General features: G+C 42.6%; 1 protein-coding gene across 1 annotated transcript in view; it reads left to right on the top strand.

Moving 5' to 3' along the window:
- LOC308081897 (TOX high mobility group box family member 2-like) overlaps positions 1-15145 on the top strand; it is a gene marked incomplete at its 3' end in the record, with an annotated part of 399667 nt that overhangs the window by 108804 nt on the left and 275718 nt on the right. The gene's annotated exons all lie outside the window — the stretch shown is intronic.

The raw sequence follows: 15145 nt of genomic DNA, 5'->3' as shown, positions 1-15145 counted from the left end.
AAATAGCAGATCTACAAGCTCACAACACGTCGCGATGCGACGCGTTGTGAGCCTGTAGATCGGCTATTTTCAAATAGCCGAGTTATAAGATAGGGCTAAAGTGGTCAATGTACGTTTTATAATGTAATACTTTATATCTGCAAAGTAACTAGTAACTAAAGTCTTCAAATAATTGTAGTGGAGTAAAAGTAAAAGTATAGACAATCGGAAATACTCCAGTAAAGTAAAAAGTACCTCAAAATTGTACTGAAGTACAGTACTTGAGTAAATGTACTTAGTTACTTTACAGCACTGCGTGCGTGCGGCATTGCTGTATCCCGTGTGGGTGTATGTGTGAGTTCATGTGCTGGTGGGGGTGGCGTGGCGGTCATAAATGCGGGTCATCTGGTGCGTATGGATGGATGGAGTTTATTATGTTTCATTTTATGTGTAGGTGGGTGGTGGTGCTGGTGGGGTTATACTGCACTTTGTGTATCTGTGTACATATGTTTTTTGTTGTCCTTTGAAGTGAAGCACATTTTAGTTTACTGTGTATGAAACGTATACAAAAGGGGGGGGGGGGGGGGGGGGCGTCCAGGTGGCCGGCGAGGTAAAGCGGTATAGCGTTCGCCCACGGCGGCCGGGCCCGGGCGCTCCACGCAGTCGGCAGTGTTCGGTTCAGGGTGAGAAGCCGGTGAAGAACTAGGAGTTTAGACTAGCATTGCACTCCTGCCGGTGAAACTCCTCCTCACTGTCAGGTAAAAAAAGAAGTGTCTATAGAGATTGCATGTTTATTGGAGAAGGCTTGTGGTTGTCTTTAACCCATTCAATCCGGGAACGCATCTGTGTCATGTTAGATTTGAGCTATAACCATTATTTTATACTTTTGGCTATGCGTTTTTTTTTTTTTTTATAACTCAAATCGTTTTTCTTTTTACTTTTCTTCTGGGGGGGGGGGGGGGGGGGGGGGTCCCTGGAACAAAATATTTTCAGTCCGCGGTCAAATACATATAATTTTGGGGGTCCTTGACATGATTTTTTTTAAACTGATAGGATTTAGAAGACATTTCAGAATCCCCGGAAGCGAAAGATTTGAGGTACAAATGTTCGCTTAAAAAAATATGTATTCAAAGATTTGCACAAATGTCCTCGATTTTTTTCAAAAAAATAGCAGATCTCGGTGCCGCGCTATGAGCTTGTATATCTGCTATTTTTGAATAGCCAAAGAAATCTAAAATGACACAGATGTGTTCCCGGTCTTAATGGGTTAAAACTGCACTTTCACGTTCTATACCCCTGGATTCGAACCTGAGTCTTTTCACAGAGGGGGGGCGGCTGTGATTGGCGGACGCTATAGCGCCCTAGCGTTGCACTTTGGCCTCAAAGTTCAGGGTTTGTGAGGTTTGAAGCACGCTAAATGGCAATGCTGTCCTGCTTCATGACTTGAATTGAATATTGATTGACTTTATTGTCAGTTTGCAAAAAAGAAAGCACAGGAAAGTACAATTAAATACAAGATCTGCTAAGAGGATTTTAAACATAAGAAAGCCTATGGCTTGTTTCCATTGGGTCCTTTGTGCTCAACTAATCGAAACATTTAATGACAGACAAATATACACTACTATGCAAGACATATTAACAGTTAGAAAACAAAAACTAAAATATGTACAGTTCAGGGGGGGGGGGGCTAGTCTTTGACGCAAAAGAAAAGCTTCAAACGCTCATTTACATATAGACATGAAACGTGGAGGATTTATTTTGGTCACTTCCTTTGGTCTGTATGGGGCTTTATGCCTCATTTGTACTTACTGTAGTTGTGTGCAAGCTTGTACTAGATCAGCTATTTTAGGCTTTTAGGCTTTTTTGTTGCCAAATTGCCAAAATGACGAAAAAAATAATAATATTGTTGTCCTAAAATGTTGTCCTCACAAGTATAGTAATACAAATGTGTGTGTGTGTACTGTACAGTATGTGTGTATTGTACTGGACACGGTCCTGTCGCTTCAAGTACTGTATGTGCTTGTGGAGCACAGCTTCAGCCACACAGATAGAGAGGTTCATTGATAGTGGAGAGCTGTCTCCTCCACTCTCCTCCACTCCCTGCCAGCCTTTCATTAACAATGGCACCGAGGGTACAAGGTCCCAGATGTTTGTCTCCTGCTCTCACCAGCTGTGCCAGCCTCCAATACACAGGCTCATTGACTCCTGAAACGACGTGCGGAGACACTTAAGAAACACACTGACACACACACACACACACACACACACACACTGCACACACACACACACACACACACACACACACACACACACACACACACACACACACACACACACACACACACACACACACACACACACACACACACACACACACACACACTGCACACACACACACACACACACACACACACACACACACACACATGCACGCACCATGGTAAGTTCAGTGGACTGTGGCAGCTTTTGTTCCACGGAGGACTTTGTACAACAAAATTCCAGAGTAGTATGCAAGTGTTGTTGCACACACACACACACACACACACACACACACACACACACACACACACACACACACACACACACACAAGCATCGCATGGGTAGGAACGCGCCCGCAAACACAAACAGACAGGAGACAGTCAAACGGATGGACAGACACAAAACTCAGATACACGTACACACACACACACACACACACACACAAATACATATTTTTTTTGGTGTGTGCCGGTGACACCTCCTACTCTTCTTCCACAAGGAGATGTTGAGTTATTTGCGGGTGACAGGATCCTAACAATTCTCAGAATAATGCGTCGTTTGTCAGGATGACTCTGCCATCAGCACTCCCCATTGTTATTTTCCTACATTGTTTGAGTCAATCTGTACAGATCCCACCAAAACCTTTTATTGTGCTGTTTTTTTTTTTCTCACCCATTTACATTTACATCACTTTTTCCTTTTCTTAACCCATTAAGACCGGGAACGTGCAGCACGTTTGTCATTTCTAGATTTAAAAAATAGAAGATATACAAGCTCATAGCGCGGCACTGAGGGCCGCGCTATGAGCTTGTAGGTCTGCTATTTTTTGAAAAATCGTGAACATTTGTGCAAACCTTTGAATATATATTTTTTTCAAAGCGAACATTTGTAAATCAAATCTTTGCTTCTGGGGTCCCTGGAACAACATATTTTACGAATGTTCCCTTTAAAAAATATATATTCAAAGATTTGCACACATTTTCACGATTTTTCAAAAATAGCAGATCTACAAGCTCATAGCGCGGCACTCGGTGCCGCGCTATGAGCTTATATATCTGCTATTTTTGAATAGCCCAAAGAAATCTAAAAATGACACACAGATGCGTTCCCGGTCTTAATGGGTTAAAGCCCCAGAATTAGTTTTTGTCACTCAAACACAGTGGCGCCATTGTTCACATGGCAACAATGACTTTGACAGTGAATGTGAGAAGGAGGGGAAAAAAAGAGAAGATACTGTAACTAAAGAGTCAAGTAGTGACATACAGTGTGTGTGTACAGAATGTGGCTGTGACTGTCAGCCGTTCTGTTGGTCTTGTCTGGTTTTCTGGGTGCCATGTTATTCACCCACAGCACTATATAAGGCTGAACAATATTCCTAGAAAAATAATCAAAAATTGCAATGTGAACGACTGCAACTTTCCAAATAGCACCTGTCTGCACCCTGTCTGCAGTGGTGGAAAAAGTACTCAATTTTTTTTACTTCTGTATTGATACTGCAATATAGAAATTACGAGTAAAAGTCCGGAATTCAAAATGTACTTGAGTAACAGTACAAAAGTATTGGTATCAAAATAAAGAACCAAAAGTAGAAAGTACTCATTATGCAGAATGTCCCATTTCAATGTATAAACATCTTTTGAAAATAGCAGATGCGACGCATTGTGAGCTTGTAGATCTGCTATTTTCAAATGGACGAAATGTACTGTATATATACGGCTGAAGTGGTTAATGTACTGTAGGCTATGTTTTGTAATAATAATCAAAATCTACAAAAGTAACTAGTAACTAAAGTTTTCAAATAATTGTAGTGGAGTAAAAGTGTAATATTTGCCTCTGGGTTGAGATGTTGTGGAGTAGAAGTAAAAGTACTGAAAATTTGAAATACTCCAGTAAAGTATAAATACATCAAAATTCTGTCTGTCTACCTGAGTCCCTTGTATGCCCATATACTGTATGTAGATCTCTGTATCTAGTCCTTGTCCCTAACCCTAACCCTATGCCATATATGGAGATCCGTGATGTCATCGTATATGTCCATATATTGGAATGTCCTATGGGCATATTGGTTGGATCAGCGGTTCTGGACAACTGGATATTCGATCTACTCGACGGCGGGCACCGCACTCCCTCGAGTCCTTGCCGCCGCGCAGGCCGAGTATGAAGTCTGTCGGTCCCATATATGCACATGACCATATATGGGCATAGCGATCGGATAAATACTATACCGTAAACTCATGTGGCTCTGAAAGTCTGCGAATAAGAAGGTCTCCGGTTCGATCCCGTCTCCAGTTTTAGTATCAAAGTGTCCTTCTGTAAGGCACTGATCCTTAGCCATTCCCCAGTTGCTGTATTAATAGAGCCTACTGCTCCTAGTAGTTAGGATGGGTTAACACAGAGAACAAATTCCAGGTATGTGCAAATTTACTTGGCAAACACCCCCCAACAACAGAACTGAAGTTTGACTTTAGACATTTTTAATCAGCGAATCGGCTCAAAATAGCAATTTGATATTTTCCACCCAAATCGCTCAGCCTTACCCAGCAGTGGCTTTTCTTTTTCTCTCTTTCTTATTTTTTTCCCAGAGCAGAATGAAGCACAAATGAGCAAAGTTAAGGAGCCCTTTTCCCTCAGCGGGAAGACATGACTGTTGTGCATTGGAAGAGACAGAAGGGGGGGTGTGGAAATAATATGTCTGCCAATGTAATGTTGTAATCCCAGATTCATCCTGTCAGGCAATAAGTTTGATTATGGTCCTCATTTGAAACGTTGGATTCATCTGCACCCCCCCACCCCCACCTCTTCCTCTTCCCCTTTGCCATTATCCTGTTTTTCTACTTTCCCCCAGTCACCCACAACGCTATCAAACGGAGGGATGTTAGATCACTCTAGATGCATGGCTATTGGGGAAACCTGAGCTGTGTTTCTTTATGCCGTGGTTTGTGTTTTTTTTCCAACAACATTAGCGGAGATCATGCTCCGAGGTTGGCTCTCCGCTGATGACCGCGTGCCACATGCGTGTCATCACCACGGCACGGGGCCGGAGCGGAGCGCCCACATGCTACGGCTCACTAGAGGAAGACGTTGATGTGTCCTTGCTAAATCCTTGCTGTTATTGCTCCCCGAGGCGTCGTTTTCAACGGCTATTGGGCGAGCCATCTAGAACGGTGGTTTTCAACCTTTTTCATATCAAGGGCCATTATTTATTCGGCATTTGAGCCACAGACCACCATTCGATGAGATTTGGACTCTCAGACCCAAGACTTAGAATATTTTGTTATCATTGGATAAGATCCACAATTGTCCACAATTCCATGCTGTGTTGATGTTGGTACCATAGGAGAGATAACAGGGAAACGTTGATCAAAATAACAATTCTTCTACATTCTCTAATTGTATAGACTTCTTGTAAATTAAGTAATGCAGATGTTTAACAATAATTTAACTCTTGAGAGCGTAAAATGATGGTTTCATTTTACACTCAAGAGTTCTACGTAATAAGGGTCCATTTGGTTACCAACTCTCCATCATTTAGCTGGGGACCACCTGGAACCCCCCCCCCCCCCCTCAAGGACCACACTGGTTGAGAACCTCTGGTCTCGAAGAGTGTGTGTGTGTGTGTGTGTGTCTGTCTGTCTGTCTGTCTGTCTGTCTGTCTGTCTGTCTGTCTGTCTGTCTGTCTGTCTGTCTGTCTTTGATAGTTACTTTGCAGATATAAAGGATTATATTATAAAACATACATTAACCACTTCAGCCCTATTTTATACATAGGCTGTTTGAAAAAGCTCACACAACTTGTCATCTTAGTACTTTTACTTTTGGTACTTTAAGTATATTTTGATGCCAATACTTGTTGTACTTTTACTCAAGTAACATTTTGAACACAGGCCCTTTTACTTGTAACAGAGTGTTTTTATATTATGGTATTGCTACTTTTGCTTAAGTAAAATATCCGAGTACTTCTCCCACCACTGGTTATGTTCTACTTTGTTCTACTCTACAATGTTCTGCGGTGTTCTACAGTACATCATGCAGGCCGATGTCTGCGGCCGGCCCCATATATCACAGATACCTCCATGTGAATCTTGTTTTGGTTCCGGTTGTAGCGAATACGTTGGAGCAATAATAGCAAACAGCACCACCTTTACGTGGACATTTCATCCAACCAATATCGCTGAGGGATATTAGAAAGAGCTGCAGCCTATAGAACAGAGAGACATATTGAAAGAGAGACTGATAAGACGTAAAGAGATGGGCTGATAGAGAGGCAGATAGAGGACCGATGGGACCGGTCAACAAGCCAAACAGAGGAACACAAGACGGGGTGTAATAACGGTGAGACTCCCATGTGTATCTGGGGCTTCATGTGGATGAGTCTATGACGTCACTACACTCATTTCCAGTGGTGTAAAGTAACTAAGTACATTTACTCAAGTACTGTACTTTTTTGCTTTACAGGAGTATTTTTACTTTACAGGAGTATTTCCAATTGTCAGTGCTTTTACTTCTACTACTATTACTCCACTACATCTCAGAGGCAAATATTATACTTTTGCTCCACTATAATTATTTGAAAACTTTAGTTACTTTGTAGATTTTGATTATTATTACAAAACATACATTTACCACTTCAGCCCTATATATATATATATATATATATATATATATCTACAAGCTCACAATGCGTCGCGATAATGAGTACTTTTAGATGGAGTACTTTAAGTACATTTTGATACCAATACTTTTGTACTTTTACTCAAGCAAATTTTTAATTCCGTACTTTTACTTGTAACAGAGTATTTCTACATTGCGGTATTGATACTTTTACTTAAAGAGGTGGTGCCATGGTTTTGCACTTTTTCTGTTTTTCATGTGTCTATGAGGTTGATAGAACTTCCTTAAGCCCCCTGGTGGTGTTTTTATGGTGTTTTATGTCTTCTCTGACTATTTTGAGTTTCTTCCTGGAGGCTGAAACCTTGAGGGTCAAACGTGCCAATAGAAAAACAGCCATTTAATCACACAGTAAAAATATACCCTCCCCCTCATTATCATAACACAACAGGTGTGGGCATGAGGAGGAGGAGGGACTAGGACAGGTGGGTTGTGCTAAGGTGAGAACCAGGTATACTTAATGAACTGGAGGCGTGTCCACATAAAAATATCATTTTAAAATCTTCCTCCTAGTATAACCATAACACCTGTGGATTATGTTTTAGGGGGGGAAAAAAATCACTGAAAATCACGGCATCCCGTCTTTAAGTAAGAAATGTGAGTACTTCTTCCACCACTGCTAATTTCTCAGCCCCGATTCGACCAGCGCTATGAGATTAAACTTAAAAGCATTTCAGAAAATGCTCAAAATGAATACAAATCAGGGAGTTACTTCCTTGGCCAACTGGCAGTGTGCACAACAGATCTGGCATTCGGTCTGGTGGATTGCAAGATTAATCCCGGACACATACACACAAACACGCACGCACGCACGCACGCACGCACACACACACACACACACACACACACACACTCAAACACTGACCCTCTCCTAGACGGCTAGCCTTCAAGGAGCCAACGCTGTATAAAAAAGATGATCTCCTCGTTAAGTGATCAGACGCTCAGTAGATATAGAGCTCGTCTGGTCGCTGCGTAAACACACAGCCTTCAAAATGACAAGAGAGAGAGAGAGAGGCAGATAGAGAGACATATAGAGAGAGAGAGAGAAGTAAGGAGGGGAGGGCTGTTGTGTTTATTATTTGATAAAGCCTTTGCTCGTAACCTCAGCATATCGTGCAATAGCTCTGGCTCTCCTTCAACTCCTGCGGTGTGCCACTTCAAATTAGCTGCTGGTGGAGGAGGGCCCTGCCCTATCTGTGCAGAATGCATTAGTGCGCCACTCAGAGCCCATACAGCCCAGGGTTAACCCTTTAAGACCTGAGAAGATTCTAGAAATGTCTTCTAAATCCAAAAAAAAAATTGAAAAAAAAATAAAAAAAAAAATTCCCTCGATTTTTCAAAAATAGCAGATCTACAAGTTCATAGCGCGGCACTCGGTGCCGCGCTATGAGCTTGTATATCTGCTATTTTTGAATAGCCTAAAGAAATCTAAAGTGACACAGATGCGTTCCAGGTATCAATGGGTTAAACGCAAATTATATCGTTTCTGTCATCCAATCAAATCACGGCGACCCCGTGGCCCCGGGAGATGAGTCCAACGCATAATGAAATATGACATGGCACAAAAGCTCTGATTCTAATCTGGGCTGACGCGCCATCAGATGAGGCTGACCTCTTGACCTTGTCTGACGAGTGAGACGGTGGGGGGGGGGGGGCACATGAGGGGGGGGGGCGGGGGGGGACGGATAGACGGACGGACGGAAGGAGACACATAAAAGAGAAGGGTGGGGAAGGGAGGAAAAACAAAAAAGGTATGCAATTAGAGAGGTTGGTTTTTAGTCAATGTTTAGCCCATTAAGACCTGAGGCCGCTTCTAAACATTTTCTAAATCCGAACAGTTTTTCGGAAAACAAATAAAAAAAATAATTTTCACGATTTTTCAAAAATAGCAGATCTACAAGCTCGTAGCGCGGCACTCGGTGCCGCGCTATGAGCTTGTATATCTGCTATTTTTGAATAGCCTAAAGAAATCTAAAAGTGACACAGATGCGTTCCAGGTATTAATGGGTTAGGTAGTAATCAACTGGGTGTCTATGGCTGCATGGAGCCATCTGCCCCTCTGTGACTGTGTGACAAGTTTGTATCTACGCTGTTCAATCCTCTGTGTTCATTCACCCATTTATAACACTGTGAGCAGTGGTGGAAAAAGTACTCACTTTTTTTTACTGAAGTAAAAGTATCAATACTGGAATGCAGACATACTCTGTTACGAGTAAAAGTCCGGTATTCAAAATTTACTTGAGTAAAAGTACAAAAGTATTGGCGTCAAAATGTACTTTAAGTACCAAAAGTAGAACATACTCATTATGCAGAATGTCCCATTTCCCATTTCAAATGTATAACATTTTCAAGTGGCCGAAATGTATATAGGGCTGAAGTGGTTAATTGTAGTGGTTTTGTAATAATAATCAAAATCTACAAAGTAACTAGTAACTTAAAGTTTTCAAATAAATGTAGTGGAGTAAAAGTACAACATTTGCCTCTGAGATGTAGTGGAGTAGAAGTAAGAGTACTGAAAATTGGAAATAAAAATATCTCAAAATTGTACGGTACTTGAGTAAATGTACTTCGTTACTTTGCACCTCTGACTTTGAGTGTAACATTCGAGCCAGATTTTTCGTTCCTAGAAGGAGCCTGCAGTGTTTCTCATTCGGCGATATTCGCGGACCTGGCCTTTTCCACGTCGTACACACACACACACACACCCGCACGCACGCACACACACACACACACACACACACACACACACACACACACACACACACACACACACACACACACACACACACACACACACACACACACACACACACACACACACACACACACACACACACACACACACACACACACACACACCACCCCTCCGCAATTTCCCAAATAGCAACAGAGTGACAGATAAATAATGCAGCCAGCTTGTTTTGGAGGGAGATGAGACGGGGCGCGGGAACCTGGGGGATTGGAAGGTGGGGGTTGGGGAGTCAAGGTCTGTAGGGTGTGGGGGGGAGGGGGGGGGGGTGGATGAACCCTGGACCTGAGCCCTAGTAGGTCTACATGAGGGGGAAAGGGGGCAGACGGGACAGGAGAGAGGAGAGGAGAGGAGAGTGGTGTAGGATGGCAGTAACTAGATCCCACCCCTCCTCAACCCTCCCCTCATCTCATCTCATCCCCCTTTTCTCTGTGTATTCTGCGAAAGAGGGCTTTGTGGCATGTTGATATCCCTGACATGATTATTGTAGTAGGAGGAACAGCTGATGGGCTTTAATGGAGTCCAGTGTTGGGATAGATAAAGGCCCACTATACCCTGCTTCTGATGTGCATCTCAGTTCATTATGAACGGATATCGTGGTCTATAGAAACCATAATATTTACCGTACGGTCCATATTCACAGAGAACATTCCCCATTTCTCTCTGTTCCTACATTTCCCATAATGCATTTGGCTGGGTTTTATGGCTGTTAATTAGACCTACAACTAGGGATGCAACAGTTAATTGAATTAATCAATTTAATCAATCAATTATTTCATTTTTCAAAATAGCGAAAATGGCCAATCTACAATCATACATTGCGACACAGTCGTATGGCGATATATAAAAGGGGGCTTAAGTGGTTTAATTAGTCTAATTAATGTAGCCGATTGATGAAAGTCGATTTATAAAGAAAATCATCTCAAAATCGTTAAAGTAATCAAAACATAAATTGATAGAATAATTGATAAATAAACAGTGAGACGCCGAGACAGAGTGAGGCAACCCGCCTATAACACACTGCAGGAGTAAGAGTAGAGAATGGATCCCAATGTTCAGATAAAATGTAATTTATAGGCGCCGATCTTTTGTAGTCTCACACGTCCACTCTTTTTCCTCCACTGTTGTACATTAAACCTGGGCCTTCTCTCTCTGCACTCCTCAACAGGATCATTCACACAGCCTATACAGTATAATCTTCCCCTGGGAGAGAGGGAAAGAGAGAGGGAGGGAGGGAGGGAGGGAGGAAGGGATGGCACACAGAATGAAAATGGATGGTGCTCTCAACTTCTCTCTCTTTCCCCAAAGATAAAGCAGGCATTTTCTTTTGCAAAGTGGAACGCGTGGAAACGAGAGATAACTGGGTCTGAGACTTTTGTCTCAGTGTGTCTTGGCAGGATGGTGCTGGTGGGTGCTGGTGATGCTGGTGGTGGTGGTTTGGGGGGGTGGGGGGGTGCTGCTGGGGGAGGGGAGGGTGCAAGAGGAGAGGAGAGAGGGTGCTGGAGGTGGTGGTAGTGTGTGTGTGTGTGTGTGTGTGTGTGTGTGTGTGTGTGTGTGTGTGTGTGTGTGTGTGTGTGTGTGTGTGTGTGTGCGGGTGCGTGTGCGCGTCTGCATAAGTGTGCGTGTGTGTGCGTGTGAGTGTGAGTGTGAGCGTGTGTGTGTGTGTGTGTCTGCGCGCGTGCGTGCGCTGGGGGGCGGATAGGGGGGGTGGGGGGGAGGTTAAGCATAAATCATGTTGTGACAAAGCCCTCCAATAGGCAGATAAGTGCACATTAGTGGTAAGACATATCTGTCATCGTCTCTCTCCAAGCTGTCGGGTCCCGCCCTCCCACGGAAATAAACGCTGACTTTGGAAGTCTCTCCAAAACTCTCTGCAACATTGTTTCAGTGTGGCATGCAAGGCAGGCGAGCTCTGCCTCCGCGCACACGCACACGCACACACACGCAGACACACACAGACACACACACACACACACACACACACACACACACACACACACACACACACACACACACACACACACACACACACACACACACGCACACCGTTCCGCTTTCATTGCCTCACTCCTTGTCTGGTGAGGATATTTTACAGCCAAGGGTGGTTACATTTTCTTTTCTTTTCTTTTTTTTTTACTGTTTTGGTCGGGTGTGCAAGGCTGCAAGTGCACTGTGAAATAATGTGCTCACACACACGCAACATTGCTGATGATCCTCCCCAGCAAAATGCCTCTGTTTGTTACGCCGTGGCTCTGTAAGAGGCTAGTCGTCTATACGACAAGGGTTCCCGAACTTTTCACGCCGCAGCCCCCCATATTGGAGGTGGGCCCCCCAAATAATTGGCAAAACACTACGATTTCCATGATAGAAACTGATACCAATAAATAAGAACTTAAAGTATACTGCGCAGGTTCCATTGATCCAAGGTGGATCAATTGATTGATCATTGAAATAAACTGAAAATGCACGCGGCCACTTAACACGGCCGCTTTCAGGATTTTGAAGAGGGGCCCTGATCCAGGGCAGGGTAGAGAACCACAGGGTTAAAACCTGTAACAAAAACATGTGCAGATACAATATGTCTGCAATACACTGTGACTGCAGGATTATATGCCCTAGATTCAAGGAATTCAGTAAGAGAGACATAATAACTATGTATAATAACTGGGCTGCATATATAGATAATGAGGCATTAGCTACAGTCGATATCATCTCCAGAAAGGCCTTGACTAGCCAAGCAGCATTTAACAGGGAGAGAGAGATAGAGACACAGAGAGAGAGAGAGAGAGAGAGCGAGAGAGAGAGAGGGAGAGAGAGAGGGAGAGGGAGGGAGAGAGAGAGAGAGCGAGAGAGGGAGAGAGAGGATGGGAGAGGGAGGGAGAATAGAAAGAGATTAGATGAGAGAAAGAGAGAGAGAGAGCTCCATGCCAAAAAAAATACAAGCTGGAAAGCTTCCCAATCAATGTTATTTCCTCCCTCAGTCCCAGACCAACTGTCTGTTCATCTGTTTCTCTTAAATGAAAGGTGTGTTCCGATGTAACACTCACTCAGCGCAGAGATCTGTCCCTTAATTAAAATACCGCAGATTGCAGATTGCGTTCAGCCTTACTGTACCCCGACAGAGCATACTGTATATTGAAAAAATCATATTCCCCACTGTGGTGTGTAGTATTGATCGAGATTCAAAACACACACACAAAAAAAAGATGCGCCTCTTGAAGAAAACATAGTCTGCTTTAAAAAGCACGATTTTTGGCTATGAATCTGACTGAAATCTTTGAAAGTATATAAGCCAGTTACAATCACCATTAGGGAAAGCGAAAGAGGAAGCGATTGTTTAAACAAGCCAAGCACCATACTAGGAAATAATGTTTGCTCCATATATGATCCATCAGGCCCCACGTACGTCCTTTGTTTAGATTTCACTTTTTAACTCATTCAAACCGGCAACGCGTCTACGAAATCTAAATCCTAACAGTTTTCTGAAAACCATGCAGTATGTTGCTATAATATCAGTGGTTCTCAAACTTTTTTTCATGTCAAGGACCCCCCAAAATTATATGCGTTTGGTAGCGGACCCCCATCTCAAAAATATGTTGTTCCAGGGACCCCCCCAGAAGCAAAAATTTGAGTTACAAATGTTCGATTGATTGAATACTGTATTAGACAGAAACGTAAACAGCACGAGGTACAGTCAGACATTTTTAGACCAGTGGTTTTCAACCTTTTTCATGCCAAGGACCCCTAAATTGATATGCATTTGGCCGCGGACCCCCATCTCAAAATATTTTGTTCCATGTACCCCCTAGAAGCAAAGATTTGATTTGATTTGAAAAATGTTTGCTTAAAAATATATATATTCAAAGATTTGCACACATTTTCAAGATTTTTTCTAAAATAGCAGATCTACAAGCTCGTAGCGCGGCACTCGGTGCCGCGCTACGAGCTTGTAGATCTGCTATTTTTCAATAGCCAAAAGTATGAAATAACGGCTATAGCTAAAATAAAGAAATGACACCGATGCGTTCCAGGTCTTAATGGGTTAAAAGGAAGAAGGAGTATACATTAGACCCAGAACGTACATTTCGGTTCCGTGCGCATGCAATCTCGTTCTGAATAGAGGCGTATGAATAATTTATCTTGCAACAATCCAACTGGGAACGTCCTTGGTATTTACATTTTATCATCAAGGGCACTGGACGCAAGCTTTCGCAGCAGCAAACGTATGGCGGATGCCACATTCTACGACCACCCTTTCCCTTACGCAACCAAGAGAGACATTGATGGGGAGCAGGGGAAAAAATGTCTTCTCTAGTGCAGATATATATAGTAGTAGGCCCTGTTTATCCCATTAAGACCGGGAACGCATCTGTGTGATTTTTAGATTTCTTTGGCTGTTCAAAAATAGCAGATCTACAAGCTCATAGCGCGGCACCGAGTGCCGCGCTATGAGCTTGTAGATTTGCTATTTTTGAAAAATCTTGAAACTTTGTGCAAATCTTTGAATATATATATTTTTTTTTAAAGCGAATTCTTTTTAACTCAAATCTTTGCTTCTGGGGGAATTCTACAAATGTATTTTAAATCCTAACAGTTTTTTTGTTTGTTGAAAAAACCTATGTTGCTATATATCAGTGGTTCTCAAACTTTTTCATGTCAAGGACCCCCAAAATTATCTCTATTTGGCCGCGGACCCCCATCTGAAAATATTTTGTTCCAGGGACCCCCAGAAGCACAGATTTAAGTTAAAAATGTATATATATATTAAAAGATTTGCACACATTTTCACTACTTTTTTTCCACGAAAATAGCAGATCTACAAGCTCGTAGCTACTATGAGCTTGTAGATCTGCTATTTTTGAATAGCCAAAGAAATCTTAAAGTGACACAGACAGATGTGTTCCCGGTCTTAATGGGTTATACAGCCAGGACACAAAAGGCTGATAAATGTCCCCTAATTGGCTGATGACTAAGCACTGTGGTCCAGTGTGTACTCTGTGGTTTATGAGCAATGTCTCATCAAAATCAAGAGCCCCCCCCCCCCCCCCCCACCATGTCGTAGCGGTAAATTGTGAAAGACGACGGCACTGCAACGTCTCCCTGAGGACACGTGGAGGGGGACTCACTTCACACAATGGCCTCCAATGTTTACAACAGACAATTTAGTTTCCTTCCAACAATTATGAGGGAAATTGAATCTCAGGAAATGTTCGTTTTCTTGTCCATTAGACCAAACAATAACACTATCCCCTAAGGTTTACAAAAACATCTGTCTTCAAAGGACAGTTTAGAAAATTAATATCCACTGGTTCACAGACAATGTCAGGACAAAGTAAATCAAAATGAGCCAATTACGGATTTCGTATTATTTTTTTTAATCTTCATTCAGAGCAGCATGCGAGCTAGATGAAAGCATGTTTTAAACGTTCAGACTATGTCCACATTCTCCCTTAACAATAAGTAATAAATTGCTAACATCCTTGGTTGAG

This window comes from Gymnoscopelus braueri (assembly GCF_963280865.1).
Source record: "Gymnoscopelus braueri genome assembly, chromosome: 3".
Classification (NCBI taxonomy): domain Eukaryota; kingdom Metazoa; phylum Chordata; class Actinopteri; order Myctophiformes; family Myctophidae; genus Gymnoscopelus; species Gymnoscopelus braueri.
Note: the sequence above shows the minus strand (reverse complement) of the source record. Positions and strands in the feature narration are given on the sequence as shown.